General features: G+C 37.7%; 1 pseudogene; it reads left to right on the forward strand.

Moving 5' to 3' along the window:
- Positions 1-18,881, forward strand: part of LOC119522476 — a 40,293-nt pseudogene extending 21,412 nt beyond the window's left edge.
- The last annotated feature ends 224 nt before the right edge of the window (positions 18,882-19,105 follow it).

Here is a 19,105-nt window from a genome sequence, read left to right on the forward strand (position 1 = left end):
GTTCGATGAACTCCTCAGGCAATAAACTGGCAACTTTGATGAACTCCTCAGGAAACCCTTTGCTGGTCAGCCGAAGAAGAAGGTGGTCTCCCCAGTGTGTGAATATGTTGGATCACTCACCCCAGCATTTGGAGAGAAAAAGGCTGCTGCAAAGGCCCTTGGAAAGGGTTAGACTCCCATTCTCTCAAGCCCCAACGATAAAACATCATTGTATAAATGACTCTCAGACTTTGAAATCTAGTGAAGTTTGCCATACAGGTTTTAGGAACTGTTTTGGTCCCTTAAACCCTGTTTTCCTTTCTGCATCTCCTTATGGCAATGGGAATGGGAATGTTTATCCTATGATATCCTTTGTATATTGGAAGCAGATAACTTATTCTAAGTTTCACAGGTCCACAGCCAGAAGGGAATTTTGCTTTAGGACAGACCATGCCTGTAAACTGATTTTGATGGGATCTTATACTCAACTATTGTTACTGAAATGATTTAAGTTTTTGTGATATTGTGATGGGATGAATGTATTTTGTATATGGAAAGATTATGTCATTTTGGGTTCCAGGAGGTGGAATGTGCCAGTTTGGATGTATTATGTCCCTCAAAATGCCATTATCTTTGATGCAATTTTGTGGGGGCAAACGTATTAGTGTTCATTAGGTTGTAATCTTTGATTCTTTCCATGGAAATGTGGCTCAATCAACTGTGGGTGAGACTTTTGATTGGATAATTTCCATGGAGGCATTACCCCACCCATTCAGGGTGGATCTGAATCACATCACTGGATCCATATAAAACAGCTGACAAACAGAAGGAACTCAGAGCAGCTGCAGCTAAGAGAGGATAAAATGTCCCAAGAGCAACATTTTGGAGAATGCAACCTGGGAGCAAGCAGATGTCAGCCACGTGCCTTCTGAGCTAACAGAAGTTTTCCAGATGCCAATGGCCATCCTTCAGTGGAGGTACCCTATAGTTGATGTCTTACCTTGGACACTTTATGACCTTAAGACTGTAACTTTGTAACCAAATAAACTCCCTTTATAAAAGTCAATCCGTGTCTGGTATTTTGCAAAATGGCAGCATTAGCAAACTGGGACACTGACAAAGTTAAAAAGAGAGAAGACCCCAAAAAACAAAATCAGAAATGAGAAGGAGGACATTACTGTGGATCCCAAAGAAATTTAAGAAATCATAAGGGGATACTATGAACAACTGTGTACCAACAAACTAGACAATTTAGGGAAATGGATAAATTCCTGAAAACACATGAACAGCATAGACTGACCTTAGAATAAATAGAAGACCTCAATAAACCAATCACAAGTGAAAAGATTCAGTCAGTCATCAAAAAGCTTCCTGCCAATAAAAGCCAAGGGTCAGACAGCTTCACATAGGAATTTTACCAAACTTTTCAAAAAGACTTGATACCATTCCTGCTCAACCTCTTTCAAAAATTTGAAGAAAAAGGAACACTACCTAAGTCATTTTATGAAGCTTCTATCACTGTAATACCAAAACCAAAAAAAAAAAAAAAGATACTACAAGAAAGAAAAACAACAGGCCAATCTACCTAATGAATATAGATGCAAAAATTCTCAAAAAAATACATGCAAATTGAATCCAAAGACACATTAAAAGAATCATACACCATGACCAAGGGGGGTCAATTCCAGGCATGCAAGGGTGGCTCAACATAAGAAAATCAACCAATGTAATATAACACATTAACAAATCAAAAGGGAAAAATCAAATGATCATCTCAATAGATGCTGAAAAAGCATTTGAAAAAATTCAGCATCTTTTTTTTATAAAATCACTTCAAAAGGTATGAATTGAAGAAAACTTCCTCAGTATGATAAAGGGCATATATGAAAAACCCACAGCCAGCACAGTACTCAACAGTGAGAGACTGAAAGCCTTCCCCCTAAGATTGGGAACAAGGCAAGGATGCCCACTGTCACCTCTATTATTCAACATTGTGCTAGAAGTTCTAGCCAGAGCAATAGCAAGACCAAAAAAAGGTATTCAAATTCCAGAGGAAGAAGTAAAACTGTCATTATTTGCAGACGATATGATTGTATATTTGAAAAATCCTGAAAAACTGATGACAAAGCTACTTGAGCTAATAAAGAAATTCATCAAAGTGGTGGGATACAAGACTAATGTGTAAAAGTCAACAATGTTCCTATACACCAGAAATGACCTAACTGAAGAAATACTCAATAAAAAATTCCATTTACAATAGCAACTAAAAAAATCAAGTACCTAGGAATAAACTTGACCAAGGATGTAAAAGACTTCCACACAGAAAATTACAAAACTTAACTAAAAGAAATCAAAGAGGACCTAAATAGGTGGAAAGGTATTTCATGTTCATGGATAGGAAGGCTAAATGTCACTAAGATGTCAATTCTACCTAAACTGAGCTACAGATTCAACACAATTCCAATCAAAATTCCAACAAACTAGTTTGCAGACTTGGAAAAGCTAGTTATCAAATTTATTTGGATGGGAAAGGGACCTCTAATTGTGAAAAAATTCTACAAAGGAAGAACAAAGTGAGGGAACCTACAATTCCTGACTTTAAAGCCTACTATAAAGCCACAGTGGTCAAAACAGCATGGTACTGGCACAAAGATAGACATATTGATCAATGGAATCAAATTGAGAGTTTGGAAATAGACCCCCAGATCTACAGTTTACAGATTTTTGATATGACTCCCAAAACCACTGAACTAGGACAGAACAGTCTGTTCAAGAAACGGGGATGGGAGAACTGGATATCCATATCCAAAAGAATGAAAGAGGACCCCTACGTCACACCATATACAAAAATTAACTCAAAGTGGATCAAAGACCTCAATACAAAAGACAGTACCATAAAACACCTAGAAGATAATGTAGGGAAACATCTTTAAGATCTAGTATTAGGAGGTAGCTTCTTAGATCTTACACCCAAAGCACAATCAATGAAAGAAAAAATAGATAAATGGGAACTCCTCAAAATTGAAAGCTTCTGTGCCTCAAAGGACTTTGTCAAAAAGGTGAAGAGGCAGCCAACTCAATGGGAAAAAATATTTGGAAACCATGTATCTGACAAAAGACTGATATCTTATATACGTAAAGAAATCCTACAACTCAAGGACAATAGTACAAACAGCCCAATTAAATGGGCAAAAGGTATGAAAAGACATTTTTCCAAAGCAGAAATACAGATGGCTAAAAAACACATGAAAAATACATTTGTCTTCACTATCTATTAGGGAAATACAAATCAAACCACAATGAGATATCATCTCACACCAATAAGAATGGCTGCCATTAAACAAATAGGAAACTGCAAATGCTGGAGAGGATGTGGAGAAATTGGAACTCTTATTCATTGCTGGTGGGAATGTATAATGGTACAGCCACTGTGGAAATCAGTTTGGTGGTTCCTTAGAAAAGTAGATTTTGAGTTACCCTACAATCTGGCAATTTCACTTCTCAGTATATACCCAGAAGATCTGAAAGCAATGACAGACATTTGCACACCAATGTTCATAGTGGCATTGTTCATAATTGCCAAGAGGTGGAAACAACCTATGTCCTTCAACAGATGAGTGGATAAACAAAATGTGGTAAATGAATACAATGGAATACTATGCAGCAGTAAGCAGGAATAAGGTCCTGAAATCTATGAAAACATGGATGAACCTTGAAGACATAATGCTGAGAGAAATGTCAGACACAAAAGAAGAGATATTGTATTTTATCACTAATATGAACTCCTTGAACAATGAAAAAATAGTGTCTTATAATGCAGAATATAGGGGAAATAGACATAGTCAGAAGCTTGTGAAGGGGAAATGATTACCTAATATGTACAGATATGTTAATGAGGGTGAACTTAAACATATGGTAATATACAGATGCGATGATAGTTCATTAGTGGGATTATAAATATCAGTGATTCATTGAAGGGAAACATAATTGAAAGGGTTTGTTTAAAGGTTGTATTCTACAAGTGCTTGCATGATCTACTTCTAAGATATGACACTGGTACAAAGAGTTAACAGAATGGTATATGGGAAAAGCTACATATTGCATATTATAGACTATATTTAATGGGAATACTTTACCAGTACCACACTAATACTAGGGATAAATAACTAGGGACTGCTTAGTGCTTTGGGGTGTTTTGGGTTATGAAAATTATTTAAAATGTGAGAGTGATGATGGTACAACTAAGTGACGATAATATGAGACACTGATTATCTTGGACAGAACATATGCTATGAGAAGTTAGGAACCCCTACTTAATAAGCCAAGCCCTCAAACTTGAGGCTTTCTCTAGTGAAACTTATGGCTATAAAGGGGAGGTTAAGCCTACCTATCATTTTGCCTAGGAGAAACCTCCAGAGAACCTCTTTTGTTGCTTAGATGTAGCCTTTCTGTCTCTAAGCCCAACTCTGCAAGTAAATTCATTACCGTCCCCCCTAAATGGAACATGACTCCTAGGGGAGTGAATCTCCCTGGCAACATGGGACATGACTCCCAGGAATGAGTCTGACCTTGACATTGAAGGATTGAGAATGCATTTTTGACCAAAAGGGGGAAAAGAAAGATAACAAAGTTTCAGTGGCTAAGCGATTTCAAATAGAGCTGAGAATCTATCCTGAAGGTTAGTCTCATGCAAGCTCCAGCTAGATATTCCAAATTCCCAAAGTATGCCAAACCCTAACCAACAGTAGTCCCCAAAATACTAACGAATACCTAAGTCCATATCTGAGACTCTATAAAACTTTCACTCACTAAGTTTACTTTTCAGAAACTTAAATCCTCCAGAGTGTTCCTACACCAGATAAGTTCCAAAACCCAGAGGCAACAGCCTCTCCAAGAACATCAACCTGGGGCATCCCCCTTCCCCACAATGTTTACACCCCTTTTCAATATGAGCAAGTTAGGGTGATCACTGCCTAGACACCCCTGAAGATTGAGACAGTGATCAAATGAGAGAAAGGGGTGGCAACTGACAAGATAGGATTTAACAAAGGATTATAATACTGAATCTTTATATGAATGATCACTTTTTAGTTTCTAGGGTACTAGAATAGCTAGAAGGAAATAACTGACATGGTGGAACTGTAACATACAACATGCTTTGAAATTTGCTCTACAGCTACTTTTTAAATTACACTGTGAGAGTTATCACTTTTCTGTATATATGTTATATTTCACAATAAGGAAATAACTTAAATTGTGGAACTGTAACCCATAACATTCTTTGAAATTTGCTCTATAACTGCTTGCTAAATTGTACTTTGAAATTTATCACTTTTCTGTATATATTTTATATGTCACAATAAAATGTAAAAAAAAACTAAGGGAAAAAATAGAATATAAGATAAAAACTATTACAAGGGATGAAAAGGGTCACTGTATACTGACAAAGGGTATCATTCAAAAAGAGAAGAGGAGAATTATAAATACATATACATCTAATGGCAGAGTCCAAAATATATGAAACAAATATTGACAGATTTAAGGTGACAAATAGGCAGTTCTACATTATCAGTAGGGGACTTCAATTTGCCATTTTCAATAATGTACAAAACATCTAGACATAAGGTCAATAATGAAAGAGAAGATTTGAGCAATAATAAAAATGAACTAGACCTAATACACATATGTAGAACAGTTCACCCGACAAGAACAGAATACACATTATTCTCTAGTGCACATGGATCATTCTCCAGAACAGAGCATATGTCAGGTCACCAAACAAGTCTCAATATATTAAAAAATATTGAAATCATACAATGTATCTTCCCCAAACATAACAGAATGAACATAGAAATCAATTAAAAAGGGAGAACTGTAAAATTCACAAATATGTGGAAATTAAACAATACTCTTAAACAACCAATAGGTCAAAGAAGAAATCACAGGAGAAATTATGAAATATATTGAGGCAAATGACAATGAAAACACAACATATGGGAAGCAGCAGAGGCAATGCTGTGGAAATTTATTGCACCAAAAGTTTACAGTAAAAAAAGAAGAAAAATCTCAAATCAAAGACCTAACCTCACAACTGAAAGTTTTAGATAAAAGAAGAGCAAACTAAACCCAAAGTGAACAGAAAGAAAGAAATAGATTAGATGGGAGAGAAATGAAATAGGGAATTAAAAAACAGGTGAGAAAGAATTAAAAAAAAGTTGGTTCTTTGAAATGAACAATAAATTTGACAAAATTTTAGCTAGACTGACAAAGAAAAGAGAGGATGCACATAAATAAAATAAGAAATGAAGGGGGACATTACTATCGACCCCAAAGAAATAAAAAGTAGTATAATAGAACACTATAAACAACTGTACACCAACAAATTAGAAAACCAAGATGAAATGGAAAAATTACTGGAAATACACAAACTACCTATATTGACTCAAGAAGAAACAGGAAACTTTACTGCTGGCTACTATTCCTGTTGTCCCTGAATTCTTTCTTGGGAAAGGAAAACGAGCCTGCACCGGAGCTCATCTCGGGTTCTAACCGGGTCCAGCAACACCAGGACTATTTCTTCAGCCTTCTGTGTTTAAGTGGCAATTTGCCCTCCTACAGCTTCATATAAAAGTCTGCTGGTGGCAAGATGGTGGAGTGGTGAGGAGCAGAATTTCGTCTCTCCCCTAGAGCAGCTGGCAATTACCCAAGAACTATATGAAACAGTGTTTTCGGGGTCTCCAGTAACCAGTCACACATTGGACACAAGTTTGGAACTGGAGGAAAAGCTGAGATCGCAGCGAACATTGTAAGTTCCCTGGACCAGGGGTCTGGCGCCCCTCCCCACCCAGACCTCACAGACTGTCTTGCTGCCAGCTCCCTGAAAGGGGGGAAAAAAAAACAAAAAACAGCAATCTGCTGAGGGCAAGAAGGGAGGCTCAACCCAGCCTCAACTGCAGAATTAATTAACAAATTAATTAACTAATTTTGGGAGCTGGGGTGCTAAAGAAGGGCTGGGCTCCGAGAAGTGGGGGCACGTAAAAGCGGGCACCCATTCCCAGACTCCAAAAAAGCCAATTTTTTTCCCCCTACATTTTGTCCCTTCTGGCTTCTCACTGATCCCTTATCTTTTTCCATTTCAATAGCCCCCAGCAGGGGTGGAACTGAAGCTGTTGGAGAGTAATTATCAGACAATAGCCCAAAGCATATCTTTAAATGCTCTATTCTGACACTGACAAAACTTCCAGGCTGGGGAAAGACTTTTAAAAGAGACTCTTTTTTTTCCCCTTTTTTTTTTTTTTTCCTTTTTTCTTTTTCTTGATTTCTTTTCTTTTTTTTTTTTTTTTTAAATCTATAAGTAATATATGTGGTTATTTTCTATCGGAAAGGCCAGGTTGAGGGACTAGGCTGGGCTTGAGGGAGACAGAGTACCCACAGTGTCTTTGAATTCTGTATTCACTACTGAAGGCCTCCACCCCCGTCTTTAATTGGCAACTCAGGCTGACCAAGGAATCTACCTGGAGAGGCCCCAAAGAGGAGACAGGAGAAGGGAATAGTGCCCCTGAGAGACAACTGGAGTTCTGAGGATTGGGAGAGTGGAGGGAGGTCCAGCTCAACTGGCAGTCCTCCTTCTGGGAATTCAGACCCCAGGGGCTGGAATTCAGATTCCCGCTTCAGTCAGCCATGCCCCTGACAGGATCAGAGTCACCAGGAGAACTAAAGGCTCCATACCTCCTTACACTGGTGGGGGAGCTGCGGGCTGGCAAGCGCCACCTGCTGGACAGGAGAGGAAAAGCACCAATTCTAAAGACCTCATAGGAGGGTCTCATTCTCAGGAAAACTCCATACCCTCCCAATGAGACCTGGGCCTCACTAGACTGGGAAAATCTGACTAGGGTCAACCATATCTGAGGAGACCCACTCACAAAAAGGTTACATAGAGGCAGAGCAAGAAACAGAAAAAACAAGAGGGGAAAAATTCTGATCAACTAAATAGAACCTAAGTTAGAGGTCTAGAATAAGTTGAACTGAATAACAGAGGCCAGAAAACAAAGCCAACCAACAAGAAAACCACTAGGTAAAAGACAGAAAACAAGCTCCAAAATAAACTAATCAAGAGAATCAGATGCCTAGACAACTTAAGATAACAAGCCATACCAGGAAACATGAAAACATGGACCAGCCAAAGGAACAAACTAATAGCTCAGCTGAGACACAGGAGTGGAGGCAACTAATGCTAAATAAATTTGATGAAATGAAGGAAGATATAGCAAAAGAGCTGAAGGATATAAAGAAGACACTGGCTGATCATAAAGAAGAATTCATAAACTTAAAAAAAAAAATGGCAGAACTCATGGGAATGAAGGCCACAATGGAGGAGATGAAAAACACAATGGAGGGAAACAACAGTAGATTTGAACAGGCAGAAGAAAGGATCAGTGAACTGGAAGACAGGTCATTCGAATTCATACACACAAAAGAACAGATGGTGAAAAAAATGGAAAAATATGAGCAGGGTCTTAGGGAGCTGAGTGACAACATGAGACGCACAAATATACGTGTTATGGGTATCCCAGAAGGAGAAGAGAGGGGAAAAGGGGCAGAAAGAGTAATAGAAGACATATTCACTGAAAATTTCCCAACTCTTATAAAAGACAGAAAATTAGAGATTCAAGAAGTACAACGTACCCCAAATAGAATAGATCCCAATAGACCTACTCCAAGACACTTACTGGTCAGATTGTCCAATGTCAAAGACAAAGAGAGGATTCTGAAAGCAGCAAGAGAAAAGCTATCCATCACATACAAGGGAAGGTCAATAAGGCAATGTACAGACTTCTCTGCAGAAACCATGGAGGCAAGAAGACAGTGGCATGATATATTTAAGATACTGAAAGAGAAAAACTGCCAACCAAGAATTCTATATCCAGCAAAACTTTCCTTCAAAAATGAGGGAGAGATTAAAACATTTTCAGACAAACAGACACTGAGAGAGTTTGTGAATAAGAGACCGGCACTACAAGAAATACTAAAGGGAGTGCTACAGGCTGATAGAAAAAGACAGGCGAGAGAGAGTTGGAGAAGAGTGCAGAAATGAAGATTATCAGGAAAGGTAAAAGGAGAGGAAAAAATAAGATATGACATATAAATTCCAAAAAACAAAATGGTAGTAGAAAGTACTGCCCTTACAGTAATAACACTAAATGTAAATGGATTAAACACCCCAATAAAAAGACACAGACTGGCAGAATGGATTAAAAAACAGGACCCATCTATATGCTGTCTACAAGAAACTCACTTTAGACACAAGGACAAACATAGACTGAAAGTGAAAAGTTGGTGTGGTGGTTGGGTTCATGTGTCAACTTGGCTAGGTGGCCTAGCTGTCTGGTCAAGCGGGCACTGGCCTGACGATTGCTGTGAGGCTATTTGAGGCTGGTTAATAAACCACCGGGCTGGTTTGTCGGATCATCAGTCAATTGACTGCAGCTGACTGATGACTCATCAAGGGGCGTGCTTCCACAGTGAGAGAATGCAATTGGCTGGATTTGGTCTGGGTGATCAGTTGGAGGCTTATAAGCTGGACGGTTAGAGAAACCTTCACTTCTTCTTCAGCTGCTCAGTGAAGCATTTCCTGGGGAGCTCGTCGAAGTTGCCAGTTCGTTTCCTGAGGAGTTCGTCAAAGTTGCCGGTTCGTTTCCTGAGGAGTTCGTTAAAGTTGTTGGTTCATTTCCCGAGGAGTTCATCGGACGTCTTCCTTGGAGTTGACAGCTTGTTGACGGCTCTGCAGAATTTGGACTCGTGCACTCCCGCAGTTGCATGAGTCACTTTTACAATTTGATAATAAGAGACATCTCTCATTGATTCTGTTTCCAAGGAGAACCCTAACTAATACAGTTGGAAAAAGATATTTCATGCAAACAACAACCAGAAAAAAGCAGGAGTAGCTATATTAATATCAGACAAGTTAGACTTCAAAAGTGAAACAATTAAAAGAGACAAAGAAGGACACTATAAATTAATAAAAGGGTCAATTCATCAAGAAAACATAACAGTCATAAATATTTATGCACCAAACCAGAATGCCCCAAAATTCATGAGGCAAACACTGCAATCACTGAAAGGAGAAATAGATACCTCTACAATAATAGTTGGAGACTTCAATACACCACTCTCATCAATGGATAGAACATCTAGACAGAGGATCACTAAAGAAACAGAGATGTTGAATTGTATGATAAATGAACTAGACTTGACAGACATTTATAGAACACTACATCCAACAACAGCAGGATACACTTTTTTCTCAAGTGCTCATGGAACATTCTCTAGGATAGACCACATGTTGGGTCACAAAGCAAGTCTCAACAAATTTTAAAATATTGATATTATACAAAACACTTTCTCAGACCACAATAGAATGAAGTTGGAAATAAATAAAAGGCAGAAGGTCATAAAATTCACAAACATATGGAGGCTAAACAACACCCTCTTAGAAACCAGTGGGTAAAGGAAGAAATTACAAGAGAAATTAGTAAATACCTCGAGGCAAATGACAATGAAAACACAACTTATCAAAACTTATGGGATGCAGCAAAGGCGGTGCTGAGAGGGAAATTTATTGCCCTAAATGCCTATATTAAAAGAGAAGACAGAGCAAAAATTAAAGAGTTAACTGCTCACCTGGAGGAATTAGAGAAAGAACAGCAAACTAACCTCAAAGCAAGCAGAAGGGAAGAAATAACAAAGATTAGAGCAGAAATAAATGCAATTGAGAACAGGAAAACAATAGAGAGAATCAACAAAACCAGAAGTTGGTTCTTTGAGAAAATCAATAAAATTGATGGACCACTGGCTAAGCTAACAAAAAAAAAAGAGAGAGCAGATGCAAATAAATGCAATCAGAAATGGGAAAGGAAATATAACTACTGACCCTGCAGAAATTAAGGAGATAATGAGAAGATACTATGAGCAACTATATGCTAATAAACTAGACAACTTAGATGAAATGGACAACTTCCTAGAAAAGCATAAACAACCAACATTAACTCAAGAAGAAATAGATGACCTCAACAAACCAATCACAAGTAAAGAGATTGAGTCAGTCATCAAAAAGCTCCCAAAAAGGAAAAGCCCAGGACCAGATGGTTTCACATGTGAATTCTACCAAGCATTCAAGAACGAATTAGTACCAATCCTGCTCAATCTCTTCAAAAAAATTGAAGAAGAGGGAAAGCTACCTAACTCTTTCTATGAAGCCATCATCACCCTAATACCAAAACCAGGCAAAGATACTACAAAAAAAGAAAATTATAGACCAATATCTTTAATGAATATAGACGCAAAAATCTTCAACAAAATACTTGCAAATCGAATCCAGCAGCACATTAAAAGAATTATACACCACGACCATGTGGGATTTATTCCAGGTATGCAAGGCTGGTTCAACAAAAGAAAATCAATTAATGTAATACACCACATCAATAAATCAAAGCAGAAGAACCACATGATCATCTCGATTGATGCAGAAAAGGCATTTGACAAAATTCAACATCCTTTCCTGATGAAAACACTTCAAAGGATAGGAATAGAAGGGAACTTTTTCAATATGATGAAGGCAATATATGAAAAACCCACAGCTAACATCTTAATCAATGGGGAGAGACTGAAAACTTTTCCTCTAAGATCAGGAACAAGACAGGGATGCCCACTATCACCATTGTTATTCAACATTGTGCTGGAAGTTCTAGCTAGAGCAATTAGGCAAGAAAAAGAAATAAAAGGCATCCAAATTGGAGAGGAAGAAGTAAACTTTCACTATTTGCAGATGACATGATTCTATATGTAGGAAATCCAGAAAAATCTACAGCAAAGCTACTAGAACTAGTCAATGAATACAGCAAAGTAGCAGGCTACAAGATCAACACGCAAAAATCTGTAGTGTTCCTATACACAAGTAATGTGCAACAAGAGGAGGAAATCAAGAAAAAAATCCCGTTTACAATAGCAACCAAAAGAATCAAGTATTTAGGAATAAACTTAACCAAGGACACAAAAGACCTTTACATAGAAAACTATAAGAAACTGCTAAAAGAGATTGAACAAGACCTGAAAAAATGGAAGAACATACCATGTTCATGGATTGGAAGACTAAATATAGTTAAGATGGCAATTTTACCTAAACTAATTTACAGATTCAATGCAATACCAATTCAAATCCCAACAACTTACTTTACAGAAATAGAAAAACCAATAACTAAATTTATTTGGAAGGGTAAGGTGCCCCAAATAGCCAAAAATGTCTTGAGAAAGAGGAATGAAGTGGGAGGTCTCACACTACCTGACTTTGAAGCATATTACAAAGCTACAGTGCTCAAATCAGCATGGTACTGGCATAAGGACAGATATACTGATCAATGGAATCAAATTGAGTGTTCAGAAGTAGACCCTTACATCTATGGACAACTGATCTTTGATAAGGCAGTGAAGCCGAAGCAACTGGGAAAGAGCAGCCTGTTCAATAAATGGTGTTTGGAGAACTGGATATCCATTTCCAAAAGAATGAAAGAGGATGTCCATCTCACACCTTATACCAAAATTAACTCAAAGTGGATCAAAGACCTAAACATTAGCACCAAGACCATAAAACTCTTAGAAGAAAATGTAGGGCAATATCTTAAAGATCTTGTGAAAGGAGGTGGTTTCTTAGACCTCACACCCAAGGCACGAGCAACCAAAGAATAAATAGACAAATGGGATCTCCTCAAAATTAAACACTTTTGTACATCAAAGGACTTTGTCAGAAAAGTCAAAAGGCAACCTACACAATGGGAGATGATATTTGGAAACCATGTATCAGATAAGGGTTTAATATCCCGAATATATAAAGGAATCCTGCATCTCAATAACAGAAAGACAAACAATCCAATTAAAAAATGGGCAAAAGACATGAACAGACATTTTTCTGAAGAGGAAATACAAATGGCTCAAAAGCATATGAAAAAATGCTCAACTTCACTGGCTATTAAGGAAATGCAAATCAAAACCACAATGAGATATCATCTCACACCTACCAGAATGGCCATTATCCAAAAAACAGAAAATGACAAGTGCTGGAGAGGATGTGGAGAAAGAGGCACACTTATTCATTGTTGGTGGGAATGTAGAATGGTGCAACCACTCTGGAAGACAGTATGGAGGTTCCTCAGGAAGCTAAATATAGATTTGCCATATGACCCAGCTATTCCATTGCTGGGTATATACTCAGAGGAACTGAAACTTAAGACACAAACAGACATTTGTAAACCGATGTTTATTGCAGCATTATTCACAATTGGCAAGAGATGGAAACAGCCCAAATGTCCATCAAAGGACGAGTGGATAAACAAACTGTGGTATATACACATGATGGAATATTATGCAGCTGTAAGACAGAACAAAGACATGGATCATGTAATAATGTGGATGAACCTTGAGGACATTATGTTGAGTGAAGTTAGCCAGAAACAAAAGGACAGATTCTGCATGGTCTCACTAATATGAACAGACATTAATGAACAAACTTTGGGAGTTAAAAGCTGACAACACAGGTGACCAGGAGATAGAAAGAGGGCAGAGATCAGCCATTTGATGCTGAAGGACTACAGAATGTTTAGGATTGATTGCATAGATCCAGAAATAGATAGCATAATACTGTGTGATGGTAGCATGGTATTGTAAGTACACTGAACAAAGATGCCTGTGAGTAAAGCTGAAAGAGGTGGGATAGGAGAATGTATGACACCAGAGGTAAAGATAGATGATAAAGACTGGGACTGTATAACATGGCAAAAACTGGAGTGGCCAATGACTGTTACTAAATATACAAATATAAAAAGGTTTTTGCATGTGGGAAAGCAAATGAATGTCAACCACGTAGAAATTTGAAAAAGGGATGGTATTCAGGAAAAAACATAATCAAAGCAAACTGGAGTCTATGGTCAACAGTAACATTGTAATATACCTCCATTAAATGTAACAAAGGCAATATGCCAATGCTAAATGTATATGAGAGGGGGATATAGGGGAGTAATATGGGATTCTTGGTAGTGGTGTTATTTGCTGTCCTTAGTAGTATATTGTACTGTATGACATGTTATTTTTCTTTTTATCATTTTTTCTTATTGCTAAAAAAAAAACAAAAAACAATTTTTCTTGTAGTAATCAGTATGTTCAAGTGCTGATTGTGGTGATAAATGTACAACTTTATGATGATACCATGAACAACTGATTGTACACTGTGGATAAATGTATGGTATGTGAATATAACTCTATAAAATTGTAGGAAAATATATACATAGGAGTAAAAGTGTTGGAGAAAACATGGTGAGAGGGATGATGCCTCACCAATATGGACTAACTACAATGTGTAAACTCAGAATTGAATCTTAGAACATAGCCTAACGTGGACACAATAATTGTAATAGTCCCTAGATTGTAAGCTCTTACAGCAGTTAACTCTATCCCTGAATTGTAAGGCCTATCTCTAAACTTTGAGATGCTGATCCCCTAGCGTATAACCTGATTGGTCTCTAGAACAATGCATATCTCTGAGACACTTGAAACTCAGAGCTAGAGCTCAGCAGATATGAATGTCAGTATTAGTGCATACAGCCACTGTCAAAAAAAAAGCTGAAAAAGAGCCCAGACTTCAATTAGTGATATGAATGAAGCAGGTCTGGTTAAGACCAGGGCAAGCCAGGCCAAAGGATAAAGGTTGAAACTGATTGTGTTTTAAAACTTCAACTTTCATATGAGACCAAGGGAATAGATATCTATTTGGTACAGGATCTAAATTTTCTAAACGGTACAACTCTACAGTCGATTTGTTCAAACACCACAATTGCATGGAACTTTGAATAGGAAGTGAGATACGGTAGGTTAGTATAGGCTGGAGTGAAATAGTGACACATCCCAGAGTAATTTGGGCAGATAATAAAAAATATATTTACAGCCTCCCCCTCCCCAGCCCCAAGGATCTGGGGGAAGGTGCGGATGTGTTGGACATCCTCACCTGGACTGGTGTTGATGTTGTCACAAACATTGGGACTGGCGGTTTGATGTGCTGAGCCCTCGAGCATGGGACTTGCTCTTATGAAGCTCATTACCACAAAGAGAGTCTAAAGTTGTATGCAATGGTGCCTAAGAGTCTCCCCCTGAGTACCTCTTTGTTGCTCAGATGTGGCCCTCTCTCTCTCTAACTGAGCCATCTCAACAGGTGAACTTGCTGCCCTCCCCGCTACGTGGGACCCGACTCCCAGGGGTGTAAATCTCCCTGGCAACGCAGAGTATGACTCCCGGGGATGAATGTGGACCTGGCATCGTGGGACTGAGAGTATCTTCTTGACCAAAAGGGGGATGCAAAATGAGACGAAATAGTTTCAGTGGCTGAGAGATTCCAAATGGAGTCGAGAGGTCACTCTGGTGGACATTCTTATGCACTATATAGATAACACCTCTTAGGCTTTAATGTATTGGAATAGCTAGAAGTAAATACCTGAAACTACCAAACTCCAACCCAGCAGTCTGGACTCCTGAAGACAATTATATAATAATGTAGATTACAAGGGGTGACAGTGTGATTGTGAAGACCTTGTGGATCACACCCCCTTTATCTAGTGTATGGATGAGTGGAGGAATGGGGATAAAAACTAAAGGACAAATGGGGTGGGATGGGGGATGATTTGGGTGTTCTTTTTTCACTTTTATTTTTTATTCTTGTTCTGGTTCTTTCTGATGTAAGGAAAATGTTCAGAGATAGATTGTGGTGATGAACACATAACTATGTTATCATACTGTGGACAGTGGATTGTATATCATGGACGATTGTATGGTGTGTGAATGTATTTCAATAAAACTGAATTTAATTAAAAAAAAAGAAGAAGAAACAGAAGATCTCAATAGACAAATGACAAACAGAGTTTGAATACATAATCAAAAACCTTCCAAAAAAAGAAAAGTTCAGAACCATATGGCTTAACTAGTGAATTTTGTCAAATATTCCAAGAAGAACTAACCTTAATCTTGCTCAAACTCCTTCAAAAATTAGAGGAGAGAGCACTTCCCAACTCATTCTATGAAGCTATCATCACCGTAATAGCACAGCCAGATAAAACACCAAAAAAAAAGAGAAGAAAAATTATATACCAATATCCCTTATGAATACAGATGCAAAAATCCTCAAAAAAATACTGACAAACATAATCCAACAGCATATTACATGAATTATATATAATACCCATGTGGGATATAGTGCATGAATGCAAGAGTGGTTCAGCATAAGAAAATCAATTAATGTAATATACCACATTAATAGAACAAAGGAAAAAATACATAATCTTTTCAATTGATGCGGAAAAGGTCTTTGACAATCTCTGGCACCTTTCTTGAAACAAAGAAAAAAAACATTTAAAAAACTAGGAATAGAAGTAAACTTCCTCAACATGATAAAGAACATATAGGAAAAACCCTCTGCTAACCTGAGACTCAATGGTGAAAGGTCAAAAGCTTTCCCTCCAAGATCTAGAACAAGACAAGAATGCACACTGACAACACTGTCATTCAACATTGTGCTGAACTTTTAGCCAGAGTAATTAGGAAAGAAAAAGAAATAAAAAGCATCCAAATTGGAAAGGAATACTGAAGAAACCACAACAAAGCTACTGGAATTCAGCAAAGTAGTATAGTACAAGATTTGTTGCTAAAATTAATTATAACTGAAAAGAATTTCTTGCTGGAACAAATTCAGCAAAGTGGCAGTGCATAAGATCAACACAAAAAGTCAGTAATATTTCTATACAATCTGAAGTAATTAACTATCTTAAGAGGAAACCAAGAAAAAAAACCTACTGACAAGTGCACCTAAAAAAATCAAATATCTAGGAATATATTTAACCAAGGACATAAAGGACTCATACATAGAAAACTAGAAAACATTGCTATAACAAGTCCAAAAAGACCTTAATAAATGGAAGGACATTCCATCTTCACATATGGGAAGTCCAAATATGTTAACATGACAATTCTCCCCAAAACAACTTACAAACTCAATGCAATTCCAATCAAAATTACAACAGCCTTCTTTGCAGAAATGGAAAAGCCACTCATCAAATTTACCTAGAAATTAAAGCAGTTATTTTAGGTTAGTTGTCTTTTTCTGACTCCCTTGTTATGGTTTGTTTGAAATGTTTTTTCATTGTATGTTTGTTTTTTTAATTTTTTTGATATAGTTAATAGTTAATTTTTAAAAAAGAGTTAACTTAAAAAACAAAAAGCAAAAAAAAAAATGAAAAAAAGTATGCAGAGCCCCCTTGAGGAGCTGGTGGAGAATGCAGGGGTGTTGGGCTTCCCCACCTCGATGGTTGCTGATGTGCTCACAGACATAGGGGACTGGTGGTTTGACGGGCTGAGCCCTCTATCATGGGACTTGCCCTTGGGAAGATTGTTGCTGCAAAGGAGAGGCTAGGCCTGCCTATAATTGTGCCTAAGAGTCTCCTCCTGAATGCCTCTTTGTTGCTCAGATGTGGCCCTCTAGCTAAGCCAACTTGGCAGGTGAAATCACTGCCCTCCCCACTATGTGGGATCTGACACCCAGGGGAGTGAATCTCCCTGGCAACGTGGAATATGACTCCTGGGGAGGAATCTAGACCTGGCATCATGGGATGGAGAACATGTTCTTAACCAAAAGGTGGATGTGAAAGGAAATGAAATAAGCTTCAGTGGCTGAGACACTCCAAAAGGAGCCAAGAGGTCACTCTGGTGGGCACTCTTACACACAATATAGACAACCCTTTTTAGGTTCTAATGAATTGGAATAGCTAGCAGTAAATATCTGAAACTATCAAACTACAACCCAGAACCCTTGAATCTTGAAGACGGTTATATAAAAATGTAACTTATGAGGGGTGACAACGTGATCGGGAAAGCCATATGGACCACACTCCCCTTTGTCTAGTTTATGGATGGATGAGTAGAAAAATGGGGGAAGGGAAACAAGCAAACAAACAAACAAATACTTTAATTGTTCTTTTTCACTTTAATTTTTATTTTTATTATTGTGTGTGTGTGGTAATGAAAATGTTCAATAATTAATTTTGGTGAAGGACGCACAGCTATATGGTGGTGCTATGAATAATTAATTGTACGCTTTGTATGACTGCATGATATGTGAATATACCTCAATAAAATTGAATTTAAAAAAAAAGCACCCAGCAATCTTTTTTACTTTAATTGTTCTTTTTCACTTTAATTTTTATTCTTACTACTTTTGTGTGTGTGGTAATGAAAATGTTCAAAAATTAATTTTGGTGATGGATGCACAACTATATGGTGGTACTGTGAACAATTGATTGTACGCTTTGTATGACTGTATGGTATGTGAATATATCTCAATAAAATTGAACTATTAAAAAAAAACAGCATGGTGAGAGCGTCCTTTGTGTGAGTCAGCAACATTGTGGATCGGCTCACACCAGCTGCAAGATGCAGTAAATTCGCTTGCAGATCAGTTTTGTAATACCATTGGAGTGTTGCAGCAGTGTGGTCCTCCTGCCTCTTTTAGTAATATTTAGACAGCAGTCAACAGAGATCAGCCAGCTAATCCTACAGAAGAGTATGCCCAGCTTTTTGCAGCACTGAATGAACAGCAAAAGACATTGATGTTTTGATAGATTCTTTACCCAGTGAAGAATCTGCAGCTGCTTTACAGCCTAGAAGAAGTAAACCATGAAGCTGCTACATGTCTGGAAGATGTGGTTTATCGAGGGGATATGCTTCTGGAAAAGATACGAAGTGCACTTGTTGATATTGCACAATCACAGCTGAAAACAAGAAGTAATACCCATAGCCGATCTCTTCCAGACTCATAGTACCATTGAATATGATGTGGCTGAGAAAAAAACTATTTCAATGGAACTAAGAATTTCACATCAAATTCAGATGTAAGCCTTACCAACATCTTGTAAGCCTTACAGAAACATTAAGCACTATAATGTGTTACCTTTTTAACTATTTTTATAGTGTTCCATTTTCACTCAATAATAAGCTTGTAAAATTGTGATTGAACCAGTTTTAAACCATCATTATGCCATCA

Source organism: Choloepus didactylus, chromosome X (assembly GCF_015220235.1).
Source record: "Choloepus didactylus isolate mChoDid1 chromosome X, mChoDid1.pri, whole genome shotgun sequence".
In the NCBI taxonomy this organism is placed as follows: Eukaryota; Metazoa; Chordata; class Mammalia; order Pilosa; family Megalonychidae; genus Choloepus; species Choloepus didactylus.